The 18,353-nt window shown below is 35.9% G+C and overlaps 1 long non-coding RNA gene across 1 annotated transcript; it reads left to right on the top strand.

Annotated features, from left to right (window-relative positions):
* Positions 1-471: 471 nt before the first annotated feature.
* LOC127832247 (uncharacterized) lies at positions 472-11,174 on the top strand. The gene is made up of 2 exons (XR_008026757.1): positions 472-616; positions 11,103-11,174. It is a non-coding gene; the product is annotated as an uncharacterized LOC127832247 (long non-coding RNA).
* The last annotated feature ends 7,179 nt before the right edge of the window (positions 11,175-18,353 follow it).

The raw sequence follows: 18,353 nt of genomic DNA, 5'->3' as shown, positions 1-18,353 counted from the left end.
TAGAAATGAAGAAATTATAGTAAAAGGCAATTTTGGGTGGGTGTGGTCTATGTGGGCGGGGCGCCCCAGGGTTGGTAATGGGGCCATGCATAGTTGAGATTGACCCTAATGTCATAAGAGAAGTTCAGTATCAATTTGAAGTGAATCCGTGTAGAAATGAAAAAATTATAGTAAATGGAATTTTTTGGTGGGTGTGGCCTATGTGGGCGGGCGCCCCAGGGTTGGGATTGGGGCCATGCATAGTTGAGATTGACCCTAATGTCATAACAAAAGTTCAGTATCAATTTGAAGTGAATCCGTGTAGAAATGAAAAAATTATAGTAAATGGAAATTTTTGGTGGGTGTGGCCTATGTGGGCGGGCGCCCCAGGGTTGGGAATGGGGCCATGCATGGTTGAGATTGACCGTATTGTCATAAGAGAGGTCCAGTATCAATTTGAAGTGAATCGGTGTAGAAATAAAGAAGTAAATGTAAAATAACCTAAAAAAAATGAGTGATAATTTCTGACGCGGCCCCACCCCAACCGCTATAACTTTTGACCCAGGGGTCAGATCAAAATTCCAAATAGTGCAGGGTCGCACATATGCTCATAGCTACCATGTGTGTAAGTTTCAAGGTTCTAGTGCTTTTAGTGTAGGAGGAGATAGTGGCCAGGACGGACAGACAGACAGACGGACGGACGGCGGAGATAACCACAATATCCCCACCTTTTTTTCAAAAAGCGTGGGGATAATAATTTATACTAGTGTTGGTCTATTGCAAGATTTAGTTCACTGATATATTAATTAAATGTGTTATTACTATTAATCACTTCAAGTGGCACAATAATCAATCAGTTGTGTATTGCGCATCAGACCCATGAAAGAATCGACACTTGCTGAAGAACTTTTTATTTCAAGATGGTGAGCATAATTAATTGTAGATTTCACCAAGCGCTTATTATATCTAGTTCTGCGGGTTTTTAAATGTACATAACATCAATAGCTTTTGCTGCCATTTTGTTTATCCTATGCAATTTAGTTCAAACACCCATATGCCAAACGATTGACTGCCCACAATATTTACCTAATTCTTGATTTTGGACATTTTATGAGCAAATTATCGCGTTATATAATTGTGTTGTTACCAGTGGAGCAAGCGCCCTTTTTTTTCAGCAACGATATGTTAAGTCATTGAAACTTTTAAAGTGTTTTCTGTTGAGTTCAGTAACAATGTTTATATGTGAATATCTGTAACATTATATATATATTGTTAAGTGTTTTTTTTATTAAGCTAAACTTTTCAGTACATTATACTTTCTTGAAGAAATTTTGATGAAATAATCCCAGAACTTTCCAAGCATATGTTCTGTGTACATCTTTTTTCTTTATCTGTTTCTTTTACATTTAAAATACTAGTTGGAAACTGTGTAGAGCTATGATTGTCCCAATTTTGTTCATGATCTGATGAACATGACCATTCCAAAACTCTATTTTACTGTCTGTTCATGTCAATCTACTATCTAGTCAATTAATATTTCTGTGTTTTTTGTTTAAACTATTTGGGATTATTTTGATGCATGTTACATCAATTAAAAAGTGTTATTTCTTACCGTAAAGTAATCAAATGTTTTATCTTTTAAAATGTTGCAACTCGGCCCTGTTTGTATATAATGTTCATTGAACATTATGTAGATCTTTATAGTTTGTGCAGCCCAAAATGTCATATTTAGTTATTCTCATTATTTGCTACTTAATTGCTAGCATAAGAAACATACCATTGTAGTTATTTGAATATTTGTTACAATTTAGTTGTTGCAGTTTCTTACCGCCTTTCTGTCACATGTACTAATACATGGACTCACAGATGTAAATAAGCAAACACATTTTCAACAAGCTGTTGGGTTATGTTTCCAGATTTTTATGGGGATCAATGATCTACTGAAATAAAAAAGGCATTTAATTGTTTCTATTACAAAAAAAGTGGTTTTAAATAATCTTTTTTTGATTTTAGGTTCAGTGTTTGTGGAAAAACATGAGTTCCTGATCCAGAGTAGCTTTAAAGGCGAGCCCTTATGATACATGTCATTATCAATGTGACAGTTGCCTTAAAAAATTGATGGAGAATAAATTGTTTTTAAAAAGCTTAAAACGTTTATTTACACATTTTGTGTCAAGACTTAATTAAACAATTAATATAGTTGACATAAATAATTGTAACCAATATTATTGCTGTTAATTGGAACATCCTTATAGTGTAAGCAAACACACCTTTCTATATGGAGAGGAAATCCAGGTTCAAATCCTGGTGGGGATCCCATATTAGCAGCAACTTAGATTATGTTCATATTGATTATACAAACAATACTTTTTGTTGTCAAAGTGTGTTGAATTTAATATGCAAATAAAATTTTCATTGTTTTTTGATAATTTTCTTTATCTCACACACACTTACGCAGTAATTTTGTTTTGTTTTACTTCGTGTTATGTATCATTCATATTAGGGCACCATCATTAGGTTCACAAGATATCAGATGTCAAAAACAAAGGCCCATAATTATGACCTGGCAATTTATCATAATTATAAAACTTTTACTTTGAAAAGAAAAGGGTTCTTCTTTGTTTCTACTACAGAATCAAATAAAAATGTTATTTTTCGTACTATATTACAAAATCAGGATATACGCCGAATATCTTTTTAGCTCCACTGGCCAAAGACCAGCAGGGCTTATGTCATGGTCCTGTGTTCGCTGTGTGTGCGTGCGTCTGTCTGCGCGTTAACTTTTCCTTTAAACATCTTTTATCTTTAACATGAAGTACAAAAAACAAGTACCAAATTTTAATTGTTTTTGTCCATAGTCTTAAACTAAAAATCCAGATTGAGAAAGAAATAGCCCTCAGTAATGACACATAACAAATCTTTGAACAAAAATGGAATCTGATAAAATTCTCATGTTTGTCCACTTATATACATTTTACTCTAATGTTAGTTTATCTTTCTAAAATATTTGTGTTTATTTTTTTTAAATCTTATAAGATCATTGTGAATATACAACAAAACACGCAAGTCCATTATGCTTCCTTCCCACTTTAAACAACTCATCATTTTTCATAATTGTTCTTCTGTTGTTCTTTTTCTTTTCTCTTTAAAAAAACAACACCTATCACAAACAACCAAAGAAAACACATATTAACCCAGTTTTTTTCTTCTTAATCTTAAGGAAACCAAAAAAAGTATATATATTAGCATATCTTGTATAACATGTCTGAACTTTATTGCTTTGAACAATCACTTTGTTGTATGATCATATACATGTATACATTGTATGTACTATATTGAATAAAAAAAATGTAAAAAAATATTAAAATAAAAATAATTATAAAACTTTTACTTTGAAAAGAAAAGGGTTCTTCTTTGTTTCTACTACAGAATCAAATAAAATTGTTATTTTCCATACTATATTACAAAATCAGGATATACGCCGAATAACTTTTAGGCTCCACTGGTCAAAGACAAGCGGGGCTTATGTCATGGTCCTGTGTTCGTTGCGCGTGCGTCCCTCCGCGCGTTAACTTTTCCTTTAAACATCTTCTCCTAAACTACTGGTCCAATTCTGATGAAATTTCTCAGGAATTTTCCTGAGGTGAACCTCTTTCAAATTTGTTCAAATTATGCCCCTGGGGTCAAATTTGACCCTGCCCCAGGGGTCACAAAATTGAAAATTTGCTTATATAAGGCCTATTTTGTGAAAACTTTCAAAATCTTATTGTCCATAACCATTGAGCCTAGGGCTATCGAATTTTGTATGTAGAGACATCTAATAGTCCTCTACCAAATTTGTTCAAATATGCCCCTGGGGTCAAATTTGACTCTGCGCCAGGGGTCACAAAGTTGAACATATGCTTATATAAGGCCTTTTTTGTGAAAACTTCAAAAATTCTTGTCCATAACCATTGGGCTTAGGGCTACCAAATTCGGTATGTAGTGACATCTAAAATAAACCTCTACCAAATTTGTTCAAATAATGCCTCTGGGGTCAACTTGGACCATGCCCCGAGGGGTCACAAAATTGAATTAACGCTTATAAAGCACCTATTTTGTGATATCTTTAAAAATCATCTTGTCGAAAACCATTCGGACTATGGCTACCAAATTTGGTATGCAGTAGCATCTTAAAGTCCTCTACAAAGTTTGTTCAAATAATGCCCTTTGGGTCAAATTTGACCCTGACCACCGGGTCACAAAATTGAACATAATATACGCTTATATCTTGTTTATTTTGTGAAAACTTTTAAAATATTCTTGTCCTTAACTCTAGGACCTAGGGCTACCACATTTTGTATGTAGTGAGATATAGTAGTCCTCTACAAAGTTTGCTCAAATTATGCCCCTGTGGTTAAATGTGACCCAGCCCAGGGGGTCACAAAAGTCTACATGTGCTTAAATAGGGCCTATATTTAAGTATTTGCACATGCTGAGAATATTTGTTTAAACCTTTTTTTCAGCAGTGAAGTGATACAGGGCCATCATGGCCCTCTTGTTTAATAATTAAGACTATAAATGGTTTAAAGTTTGTGTTTGACATCCTTGCTTCTGGAAAGCAGAACTGTTTAGGCGTAAATGACTACCCTTTTTTTGTTAGAATCAACATTGATGCATTATTACTTAAGCAAAGTTGAACTCTTTAAAAACTCGATGACTGGGGGACTGAATTTTTCATGTTTTTTGCTTACAATTTACTGAATATATAAATGTTTATGGCGAACAAAATGTCATCTCTCTTTACAGGGAGATGCTGTTTTTTCATAAATATCCAGGTTATTTTGTATAAATAAGATCACATAACATATTTATATAGTATAAAATGAATTCTTAGCTATACATCTATGATGATGCCATTATGTGTTTTGCTGTAAAAAAAATACAGAGAAAATAGACTACAGCTGCATGTCACAAGAGTTGTAAAAGGGCATTTTGACAGTATTGCCACGGACTTTTGCCCATTTTGAAGGATAATCTTATAAAAAACTGATTCTTGGTTTAGCGTGCATAGGAGATGGAGGAGCTTTTATTGGTGCCTTTTAAAAAATAAATTAAATAAGTCAAATTCCAACAATGTCTTTGGTTTTTCAATTAAAAACAAGAGATGTGTTTGTCAGAAACACAATACCCCCTATTGCCCCGCTTAAAAGCCATATAATTGACCTTTAAGGATGACCTTGACCTTTCACCACTCAAAATGTGCAGCTACTTGAGATGCACATGCATGCCAAATATCAAGTTGCTATCTTCAATATTGCAAAAGTTAGGGATATGTTAAAGTTTTCAGACGGAAGGACAGACTGACAGATAGTTCAAAAACTATATGCCACCCTACCGGGGGCATAAAAAACTGTATTCTTAATTTGTTTATGTGTGTTATTGGTGTCTCCACAGTATTGGAATAACCAATTTACACTTAAGGCTAAAACAGGGCTGATCCATTATATTCACCACGAGGTTCATTATAATGCTTACTGGGTCAAACATGCGGCATGGGGATACGCGTCGGCCTCTGCCGCGCCACTTCTAGTTACAATTGTTGCCTGCACAGTTGACCATATTTAGTGTTTTGGTTGCCCAGCTAAAGAGTATCGGCCTGGCCAGAATAACAGCATCTGGAATTAAGTTGCCTAGGCTTAAATATAAAAAATATCTGCCAGAAGTACTGTATGGTTGCCATCATCAAATGCACAGAAAGAATTGTTTTTCAAATTCAATCAAGCTCTCCACTTATTCCATCCTGCGAAACCCTTTAGGTGTCTCAATACTGGTAATAGTAAACCCCACTGAGAGCCATATGGCTTTTGTCTGTATACATTTTGTGACTGCCTGGCTTGTCACTATAATGTTGTTTTTTTTTGGGGGGGGGGATCTAAGTGGATTTTACTATTTCTTATATTACACCGAAGAGTTTTCCCTGTACCACTGTACAGTGTTGTATGATTGTTTATGGTATAGAACCTAAACATATGGATTAAATCTCAAAGTTTGTCGCCCTGCAGAACATCCGCAATGTTGTACCGATAATTAATGCAATAATAAGAAATACTGGTTCTTTAAGCTTGAATAATGGTATTGTTTATACTTCAAGAAACAACTAATTGGCTTTCTAAACATTAAATTAACATTTGAATAATTTTTATGTAATGACAACTAATGTTTAACAATAACAGAAACAAATATTATATTATATTACTCCTCAGAGATATTGGTCCTTCTATATCTATATTATCAGTTAATTTAGTGCAAATTTAATGGTGTGTAACCCGAACTATATTTTCGGTGTAATATCTTCCGCCTAGAGACGTTAGACATATTCTTCCACCAAATACACCCGAGAGACGATCGCCGATATGGCGGAATTGTCCGAGGTGTCCCGATTGAGTGTGACCGAGGCATGACCATGATCAATTTACAAAACAATGCATGCTTAATCAATTTACAAATTGAAAATTAAAGTCAGACCCCGTTAATGTAATATAACATAATATGTTTCTAAGTAGATACACTATATATTTCAAGTTAATATTAACGTTCCGCGTAATATTATCATTTGCTGTTTACATATTACAACTAGTCAACAAATGGATGTAAAATAAAATACATAACAACATGTGCATGTATAAGATTAATAATAACTTATGAGAGAAGACGGTAATTTGTCAGTAGAGCCGCTCAATTACAAATATTACTAGATCCCTGAGTGGCCTTAGAGAGATAAATGTATGCGTTAAACTGTGTTAAATTTGAACAATCTTGAAACACGTTCACATAAAATATGCACGCCTTATCCGGGTAAAGATTAAACTTTCTTAGCAGTCGCGCATAAGTTTTGCTTAAGTGATGCACACCTTTTTGCCCACACTATATCCAACTCTTATCACGACAACGTACCTATAATTCTATGTCTATTTTAAGGATAGAATTATTGATATTTATTTTCAATTAACTGTTTGATGTTTCGACAAACAACCACATATCCCTTATTCTCATAGTATCGGCCCTCCTCATAGTATCGTGACTTTAACGGGGAAAAAACAACGCAAGAAGTGCTTAAACTTTAATGTTTTTTAGTTAATATTTTCAAGTTTTAGAAATTTTAATTTATTTGATGGTTATCCACTATTACGACGATCATTCTCATGATTTCCGGTGTTAATGGGAAAGTAGGTCATGTTTATTCAAGGGTGATGCTATGATTTTTAATGATGTAAAATATGTTGTTTTAATTTAAATTGTAACACATTACTTAACACACACTTTGTTTATGGATTAATTGCAGCTATATTTAATGTTTTATATGCCACTTATGTTTTTTATAAATTGTAAAAAATATTTTAAGAACAACATGAGAGTGAGTTTTGTTTTACCATTAAGATCCTATGCTGAAAACAGGCGCACGTGCATAGTAACAAACCTCAGCAACCCATCAAAAAGGCCGGTATAATGAGAACCATTGTACACGATACATATTACCAAAGGGAGCAAAGTCTAGCCAGTATTTTGTCAAAACCATGCCGATTTAAATGCAGTTTTCGTTTTTATGTCAGGGAATGTACATTTCACTTTAGATTGACATATAACACATGCGTGTTTTTCTATTTCTTCACTTCGAAAATTCGTATGTATTCATTAAGAGGGTCGATACTACGAATAGAGCTGCTACTCCATAGTAATCTGTATCCTAGAATATATAGTGCATAGTAACCTAATGCTCTGCTTCGTTCGGACGCTTAGTTCTGTATTGGATTTACTAGCGAATATTTTTCTCAACGTTATTTAAGAACCTATGCATTTTATTGATTTAGTGTATGCTATTAACATACGTTATTTATTGCTGTTTTCAAAATAAATGGATTTTTTAAAATGTTAATATAATTAGCGTTAAAATGATAGATTTTTAGAGCATAATGCAACTCGTGAATTTTTTTCTTTCGTCCCCAGTACAGTCAAGTTACCATTACCGGATCATTACCCATAGCGGATCACTTTGATGTTCAAGACTGCGTATCGCGATAAATAGTTGACAATTTTAGATGATATTCTGCCTAAGAGATCTTCAAGGACTGTTCTTTAAACGCACTGATTTAGTCGTAGTCGGAGCTACTCTTTGTCAAATATTTCGGTATGTTTTGCTGACATGCATATATGACTTTTTTGACTTCAGCTTGTTTCCAAATTGAGGTTGAATATTTTTCACGGTCACATGCTATAACTCTGTTGGAAAGTAGGAAGTTTACGCATTAATTTAAAGGCCATTTAGCAGTCTTTCCGCCTGCAAAAGTCCATTTCAGTTTTGATTCGTGTTTAAGATTTTGCAACACCTTAAATGAAATTAAGAATTAGGGCAATAACGGATCAAGCATGATAATATGCGAATTGATAAAATATCATATTTAAATATATGCAAATCTTGTTGATTCTTACAATAAATGATCTCAATGTTTTATTTATTTTCCATGTTCAATATCTATGATTACAGCTATGATTCAAACAATTTACATGGTTTATAAGATGCCCATATCTTGCAGAGGCGTCGGAGCTGGGGCGGCAGGGGTGGCGGCCGCCGCCCCAATATTTTCGGCAGAAAGGCAATTTTGGCAAAGACATTTTTTTCCATTTCAATACCCGTATATTTGAAAATATCTTTACCACAAAGCAAGGTAATCACGCTTTCGCAGTTATGACATGTATATTATTGTTTGCCCACCGCCCGCGGTAGTGTACGTGTCAATTATGTTGTTAATTGATCGATCTCTTTTATAACGATAATCCCTTTATTCTTGAGTACTTAAACCTGGGAATCTTTAATGATTGGTATGATCTAATCCTTTGCTTCTTTTTATTAATATAAAGGAAAGTACTGTATGACATAAAACAAATGTGCCGATATCCAATAGTCCTTAATTATCACAAAATTAAAGATACCTCAAGATACCTGAATTAATTGAAATAACTCAAAGTAAATCGATAATTCTAAAAAACTTATTTAATGTTTTTTACCACCTTTTTTGTGTCATTTCAATATGTCTACTCCAAACCAACGAACTTCAAATTTCCAAAACTGAATAGCAGGGAAAAAATTCAGAAGAACGTTATTTTAACCCACATGATCCCTAAGGTTGTGTCGCCTGCTACAAAGTACAAACTGCGACATATATAGATGACTTCTCCATCGATTGTCTGTCTGTCACAACTTTTGTCATTCAGAATATGCCTGCAAATTGTGCAATAGACGTGTATAAGGTCAGGTATCAGGCATAAAAACGCACCAGAATGCGCCATTTGATGCTTAAATTTGAAAAAAAATCCGGGGAAAGCTCCATACCCCACCAACGGGAGGGGGATACCCCCTCCCATACCCTACCCCTCAGCCGCCCCAATGTCAATTTGCTTCTGACGCCCCTGTCTTGTCGATCTTTTTAGGATTTTCAACAGATAATTCACACAAGAACACCATGCGTAAAGTGTGGATACAAGATCACATATAGAAAACAATTAATAACAAAAAAAATGAATATAATTTATAACTGGCAATTTAACTTGGTCATTGTAAACAACACATTTCATGTTTCGACAGTTCAAATAGCGTGTTAGATGCCCCCCTGAGTGGTTTCAGTCACGTGATCTGTTATGGCTACAACTGATCCGTTAATGCATGAATTCTGCGCCGAAAAAAATGGTATCGCAAATACATTTTGCCTGCGTTTAAAAATAAGGCTATGTGCTGAATCAGTAAGCAAAGGTAATATTTAATCTAACTGGTGTAAAAGAAGTCTCAAAACATTTATTGCTTTTCACCAGAACAACTTAATTACGCTACTGATCCGGTAATGGTAACTTGACTGTATCTTCATAACTTAGTCCATAACTAGAAATGGCGCGGCAGAGGCCGACGCGTATCCCCACGCCGAATGTTTGACCTAGGTGTGCCCCAGGGTTGGTAATGGGGCCATGCATAGCTGAGATTGACCGTATTGTCATAAGAGAAGTTCATCATCAATTAGAAGTGAATTGGTGTAGAAATGAAGAAGTTATAGTAAAAGGCAATTTTGGGTGGGTGTGACATATGTGGGCAGGGCGCCCCAGGGTTGGTAATTGTGCCATAGTTGAGATTGACCGTATTGTCATAAGAGAAGTTCAGTATCAATTTGAAGTGAATCGGTGTAGAAATGAAGAAATTATAGTAAAAGGCAATTTTGGGCGGGTGTGGTCTATGTGGGGCGGGGCCCCAGGGTTGGTAATGGGGCCATGCATAGTTGAGATTGACCGTATTGTCATAAGAGAGGTTCAGTATCAATTTGAAGTGAATCGGTGTAGAAATGAAGAAATTATAGTAAAAGGCAATTTTGGGTGGGTGTGGTCTATGTGGGCGGGGCGCCCCAGGGTTGGTAATGGGGCCATGCATAGTTGAGATTGACTGTATTGTCATAAGAGAAGTTCAATATCAATTTGAAGTGAATCGGTGTAGAAATGAAGAAATTATAGTAAAGGCAATTTTGGGTGGGTGTGGTCTATGTGGGCGGGGCCCCAGGGTTGGTTATGGGGCCATGCATAGTTGAGATTGACCCTAATGTCATAAGAGAAGTTCAGTATCAATTTGAAGTGAATCCGTGTAGAAATGAAAAAATTATAGTAAAGGCAATTTTTTGGTGGGTGTGGCCTATGTGGGCGGGCGCCCCAGGGTTGGGATTGGGGCCATGCATAGTTGAGATTGACCCTAATGTCATAACAAAAGTTCAGTATCAATTTGAAGTGAATCCGTGTAGAAATGAAAAAATTATAGTAAATGGAAATTTTTGGTGGGTGTGGCCTATGTGGGCGGGGCGCCCCAGGGTTGGGAATGGGGCCATGCATGGTTGAGATTGACCGCATTGTCATAAGAGAGGTCCAGTATCAATTTGAAGTGAATCGGTGTAGAAATAAAGAAGTTAATGTAAAATAACCTAAAAAAATGAGTGATAATTTCTGACGCGGCCCCACCCCAACCGCTATAACTTTTGACCCAGGGGTCAGATCAAAATTCCAAATAGTGCAGGGTCGCACATATCCTCATAGCTACCATGTGTGTAAGTTTCAAGGTTCTAGTGCTTTTAGTGTAGGAGGAGATAGTGGCCAGGACGGACGGACGGCGGAGATAACCACAATATCCCCACCTTTTTTTCAAAAAGCGTGGGGATAAAAATGGACTCACTGGGCCTTTGATAATTTTTGCTATCAGGGCTCTGGGAGTCCATATGCACCCCTTCATAAACACAACCGCAGTTCTCTGCAGCAGATCGGTGCGAATCACTTAACTGACACCGTTCTAGTTGCAATAAATCAACTCTCAGCTTTATAACCCAATGGGTTGCTGAGAGTTGCAATGCGCTCTTTCTTGTCCATGGATGCAAAATGTTATCAACAATGCAAGAGTTAAGGAACACTGAAACTGCAAGAACTTATTAAAGTTTACCTGTCTAAACCACAAACTCATCCAAATGGTATCATTAAAGCATGAAATAATTGCTTTTTATTGACTTAGTTTTTCTTTTTCGTACGCTGTTTCCGCCATATTGGAAAATTGACCCAATATTGGTTAGGTCGCAGTACACCAATATTTTGCACGTCGGGTTATGTGATGGAGCCTATTAAAGTTGATAACGATGTGGTATTGGATACAGAATACACTGTTTCAAATTTAAACATAAAAATGTCAGTGAGAAAAGTGTGTTGAAACATCGTCGTGGTTTTATAGGGTGCATGCAAAGGATAACATCCGTAGGTTGCCATTCAGGTAAATTTAACATGTTTATGAATTTTATTCATTATTTTCCTCAATTTGTCTCGAACAACGTCTGTTTAGTGAAGCGCACGGATTCCTTGCGCTGAACTGCACCCATGTTTATGAAGGGGTGCATATGGACTACCAGAGCCGCCATAGCAAAAATTATCAAAGGCTCTGGGAGTCCGTTTATATGGACTAACGACGTTCCTGACAAAAAGAGGGAAGCCATGCATCAACTTTAAAAACACATTTAATTTACCTGTATCACAACCTACAGAAGTTATTCTTCACAAGCACCCTTAAAAAACATGAAGATGTTTTATTACACTATTCTTGTTTACATTTTTTTGTTGAAATTTGGAACAGTGTACTCCTGTTCGACATCATCATTGACTTCTACATTAATCAAAGCGCTGAAAGCACTGAATTTGTTCTCTGTTGTATAATCTTAGACGCAACTCAGTTTTCAAAATTATGTGATAGCTTTTTATATCTCAAGTTTGAAATGACCACAACCAATTTATAACGAGTGTGTCTTAAAGCACTGGTCGAGATTTTGTTGTTTTTTCAAATCATTGATACAGCTAATCAGTGTGCACAGGCTAATCTTATTTGACATGCATTAAGCCCCGTTTTCCCTGAAAGCAGCCAATACAGATTTCAATGATGAACACTAGACTGGCCAACGTTGTCTTTCAAGCTGTTAAATACTTTTGAATACATACACACTATGTAGTGTAACAGTGGAAACTATAAACAGACAGATGCGGTGGTTAGAGCAGACGCTTCAAGCCTAGCATTCGTCGTCTGCTTAATTTTACTGCAGTTATTCACCTAGGCAGTCACGGGTTACGGTTCCTAGTGTAGTTAAGCCCATACTGATTTGCAAGATTGCGAACGCTCACAAATAAAAATCACAATGTCCAAAAGATTGGATGTACTGCTACCTAACTTATAGCGACACTTTGGCAACATGGCGACAGTAATATGGTGGATAGAGCGTACGAAAGAATAACAAAGTAAATAAAAATCAATTATTTTTTGCTGTAATGCCATAATGGTACCATTTGCATGAGTTTGTGCTTACGACAGGTAAATGTTGATAAGTTTTTGCAGTATCAGTGTTCCTTAGCCCTTGCAGTGGTGATCAAATTTGCACCTTTGGACAATATACAGCGCATTGCAAGTCTCAGCGAACCTCTCAGCAAACCTTTGGGTTATGAAGCTGAGAGTTGAATTATTGAAACTACTTATACATGTGACCTTTTTTGTTCATGTTACAGTCAGTGAACCAGTTCGGGTCAACTTCTGGTTTTATTAGCTCCACTGGCCAAAGGCCAGCCGGGCTTATGTCATGGTCCTGTGTCAGTCGTGTGTGCGTCCGTGCGATAACTTTTTCTTTAAACATCTTCTCCTAAACTACTGGTCCAAATCTGATGAAATTTCTCAGGAATGTTTCTGTGGTGAACCTCTTTCAAATTTGTTCAAATTATGCCCCTGGGGTCAAATTTGTTCAAATTATGCCCCTGGGGTCAAATTTGACCCTGCCCCGGGGGGTCAAAAAATTGAAAATTTGCTTATATACATGTAAGGCCTATATATATATATTTTGTGCAATTTTTATAAATCTTCTTGTCCATAACCATTAGGCCTAGGGCTACCAAATTTGGTATGTATTGACATCTTATAGTCCTCTACCAAGTTTGTTCAAATTGTGCCCCTGGGGTCAAATTTGATCCTGTCCCAGGGGGTCAAAAAATGGAAAATTTGCTTATATAAGGCCTATTTTGTGCAAACTTTAAAATCTTCTTGTCCGTAACCATTGGGCCTAGGGCTACCAAATTTGCTATGTAGTGACATCTTATAGTCCTCTACCAAGTTTGTTCAAATTATGCCCCTGGGGTTAAATTTTACCCTGCCCCGGGGGGTCACAACATTGAAAATTTGCTTATATAAGGCCTATTTGTGCAAACTTTAAAAATCTTCTTCACCATAACCGTATGGCATAGGGCTACCAAATTTGGTATGTAGTGACATCTTATTGTCCTCTACCAAGTTTGTTCAAATTATGCCCCTGGGGTCAAATTTGACCCTGCCCCGGGGGGTTAAAAAATTGAAAATTTGCTTATATAAGGCCTATTTTGTGCAAACTTTAAAAATCTTCTTGTCCATAACCATTGGGCCTAGGGCTACCAAATTTGCCATATAGAAACATCTTATAGTCCTCTACCAAGTTTCTTCAAATTATGCCCCTGGGGTCAAATTTGACCCTGCCCCGGGGGGGGGGGGGGGTAAAAAATTGAACATTTGCTTATGTAAGGCCTATTTTGTGCAAACTTTAAAAATCTTCTTGTCCATAACCATTGGGCCTAGGGCTACCAAATTTGCTATGTAGTGACATCTTATAGTCCTCTACCAAGTTTGTTCAAATTATGCCCCTGTGGTCAAATTTGACCCTGCCCCAGGGGGTCAAAAAATTGAAAATTTGCTTATATAAGGCCTATTTTGTGCAAACTTTAAAAATCTTCTTGTCCATAACCGTATGGCATAGGGCTACCAAATTTGGTATGTAATGACATCTTATAGTCCTCTACCAAGTTTGTTCAAATTAAGCCCCTGGGATCAAATTTGACTGTTCCCCAGGGGTCACAAAATTGAACATGTGCTTATATTGGGCCCATTTTGTGCAAACTATAAAAATCTTCTTGTCCATAACCATTGGGACTATTTCTACCAAATTCGGTAGGTAGTGACATCTAATAGTTCTCTACTTAGTTTGTTCAAATTATGCCCCTAGGAACAAATTTGACCTTGCCCCAGGGGTCACAAAAATGAACATATGCTTAAATAAGGCCTATTTTGTGCAAACTTTAAAAATCTTCTTGTTCTTAATTATAGAGACTAGGGCTACTAAATTTGGTATGTAGTGATATCTAATAGTTCTCTACCAAATTTGTTCAAATTATTCCTCTGGGCTCAAATTTGACCCGGCCCCAGGGGTCACAAAACTGAACATATGACGTTTACCAGTGGAGATTACTGCGGTCGTTTGGCTGTGACCAACAACAACATCAACATCTTGTAAACATGAGATAAAACCCTGTCATTTAGTGCCATTTTAGGTCAGATGGTGACTGCTTACAAAGGCATTGAAGTAAGAACATGTGTTATGAATGTTTTTCTTATAAACTGAAAAAAGTCGGGTTTTATTTAAATATGTCGAAAGTGACCATATATCCGGATGAAAATATTTTGGATGACATGTTAATTTCATGTCTTTTTTGTAGTGTTAAAACCAGTTTAATAATATATTATTGATTTTAAAAACACAACTTCCATGAACATAATTATTTCAAGGAAAGTCAATATATGATACTGCACGGTAAACTCAAACTTTGTATCCAAGAGAAGGTGTTGAAATTAATGAAGTGCAATGTTCTTAACTATTGTATATGCTGCTTTTTAATAACTAATGATTCATTGTTCCATTTGTGAATCGTGACTGATCATGAATTGTTGAAATGATTGTCAATTGCTCAACAATCCATATATATTTCTGACCATTTTATAATTTTCTTAATATAAGTTATGAATTGATCTTAAAAGTCAAATGTATTACTTAATTAAATACATTTATAAATATAAAGAAATAATCTTTAGATTATCATAATATTCTCAGGCCTGTTGGTCTTAGGGATGTGTGGGTTGATGAGCAATTTCTCCTTTTATCACAATTATTTCTACCCTACCTGATCATTTCCTTCATATTCCATTTTTATTCAATTGACGTATGCAACCTCTTTCAAATTGGGAAAGTCCAAAATGTGTTGTTTGGTAAAGGGTTAAGGCATTTTGATTCCTATGGGTGTTGTGAATCTGTTTCAAATCAAATGCGTAGATTTGATCTTCAGCATCTAAAAATATGTGAAATAGAAAGAACGACAATATCTTTTGGAGAGATAAATGTACCTACGTTATAAGCAAAGGACCTGTGCAACAATTTCCGGGCTTTTTTGTCTGTTTAGTTAACACGGTAGTAACTTTTTCCATCTATAAAAATGCTCACCCTTCCAACTTTAAGCGCCCAGTGGGACGAGGGTTAGAAAGAGAAAGTCACATGCTTGAGTACATTTCAACCCATGCGCATTACACGTTTTTTTCGCAAAGGAAAAAAAAACAGTGGAACTATACAGGGCCATCATGGCCCTCTTGTTGATGTATACATTAATTTGTTAAAAGAAAAACAAGAAGTTTGTTGTTACAGGAAATATGAATTATTAAGCGTCATTTTATAAATTGTCCTGATGCAATCCACGCTAGTTCTTCTTGAATGCTCTGAGCTTTTATGAGCACATAGTAGCCACATACATACAGCTCAGAGTTCTTCCTTATGAAACCAAATTCCATGTTAAAACATTCAGTCTCAACTGCGTCTTTAAAATCATTTTCAATCAACCTTATACATTGTTACAAACACAATACCTATTCACATCGACATCAATGTGCATGTTTTTGTGGATAAATGCTAACAACAACAAGTTAATATAAACCATAATCAAACAGAAAACCAAAGTTTTGAATCAAGGATTCAATTTATCTTACAGAGAGTCTGGAGATTGTCTGTGTAGCATGATCAGTTGATTAGGCACTCGATCTATCTTGCCAAAGATTCCGGAGATAGTCGATGTATACATAAGATAATCCAATAAGTTTTAAACTGTCAATTTACTCACATTTAGTATTGAAAGCCATACCTGGAGCTTTCGTCTGTGTACTACGGACTTCATCAGCAGAAAGAATATCTACTGTTGGGAAACGTTAACACCGCTAATTGTCAGGGTGAGCGATGTTATCGTATGGTCCCAGGTGTGCAAGAGTTGGTAGCGGCCCCCGTCCTTGTTTAGCACCGGTCTTAGTGCACGTATATAAATAGCCTCCTTGACCCCTCTCTCGAACCAAGATGGCTCACGGTCCAGAATCCTAACGTTCTCCATTGTGATTGCTTGGCCCGGTGTTAATGTCATTATTTAGAAGAAAGGAATAATCCAAAAACTATTAAAATTGCAACTGCCTGAATTCAATTACATTAATACAAATTGTAAATTGTGTAGTATGGTTCTGGGGGTCACAAATAATACTGTCTGTATTATTGCATACAAATAAACATAAAATAACAATATATTATAAAAAGTAGTAACAAGAAGCATTTTTAATTTTAAAACTGCCTAATTTAAATGACAATGAGGTAAAATTTAAAAATATAACTGTTTTAAGTATCGATCACACATAAAATACTGCCTTCAATAATGCATAATAATAAACATAAAATGATAACAAAATACAACAACTGAAAATGAACACAAAATAATATGCTAGTTCTAACTGTCGTGATTGATCATGCAGTTAAAAGGTTGTGGGACTCACTGGGATATCTGTTTAACTCTGGAGGCCAGACTAAGCATGTATTGTGGTCTTAAATATGACCATATTCTTGGTCGACCCGGAGCAATTGCATACCAGGTAACATTGGAGGGAAAATTTTGAAGGCATGATAGCCTTTAATGACAGATTGATTTACAAACAACTCCCATAAATGGTGGGTGTCCTGATCATTTGTCACCTCAAAAAAAAAAAAAGCAGTAATATTATACAGAAAACTAGGGAGAAGACTGACAATAAGACATCGTTTCATCAAGTTAGAAAATATATTTTTACGCTCCCGGTAGGGTGGCATATAGCAGTTGAACTGTCTGTCCGTCTGTCCGAAAACTTTAACATTGGCCATAACTTTCGCAATATTGAAGATAGCAACTTGATATTTGGCATGCATGTGTATCTCATGGAGCTGCACATTTGATGGTCAAGGTCAAAAGTATTAAAAAAACATTCCAAGGCAGGGGCCTTGATTTGCACTTTTTACCGCCGAATAGCGGCGGCTTCCCCCATGAAAAAAGTATATTTTTTTCCCCTATTTCAGCTAAAATTTCCCCCTTAAAAAAAGTTTGTTTTTTTTTTTTTTTTTACTTGTATACCTATGTTGCTAGCTGGTATTGTGCAACTAACCTTTGATTAAATGTATATTTATGTAGATTACATGAAAATATAGCAATTTTAAGTGTTGAATGGTTGGTGAAAAGATCTTCTAAAATTCCCCTTTTCGCCAAAAACGACGTGAAATTCCCCCCTCTAAGGGCCCCGGCCCCAATCCCCCAAAGTGTAGCAAGGGCCCTGCAAGGGAAGTAATAAGCTTTAAAAGAGAGATTATTTTATAAACCTGCCAAATGATATATTGAAATTTTATTTCAAAGCCAATATGGGGCATTGTGTTTCTGACAAACACATCTCTTGTTACTAAATTAAATGCATTTCAGACCCTTTTCAGCTGGTTTGCTGCCTTTACTGCTGGGATGCAGTGAGTGGCACTGTTCTTTCTTTTTCTAGTCATTGCCTTGTTAATTGCCTTACATCTGTAAAAAAAAAATGATCTAGTAACTAAGCTGTTACATTCAATATCAAATCAGATCAAAGTGTAAAACAAAAATATAAGGACAGTAATGGACAGGGA

The sequence above is a fragment of the Dreissena polymorpha genome, chromosome 5, assembly GCF_020536995.1.
Source record: "Dreissena polymorpha isolate Duluth1 chromosome 5, UMN_Dpol_1.0, whole genome shotgun sequence".
Lineage (NCBI taxonomy): Eukaryota > Metazoa > Mollusca > Bivalvia > Myida > Dreissenidae > Dreissena > Dreissena polymorpha.
This window is presented reverse-complemented; position numbering and strand designations above follow the sequence as displayed.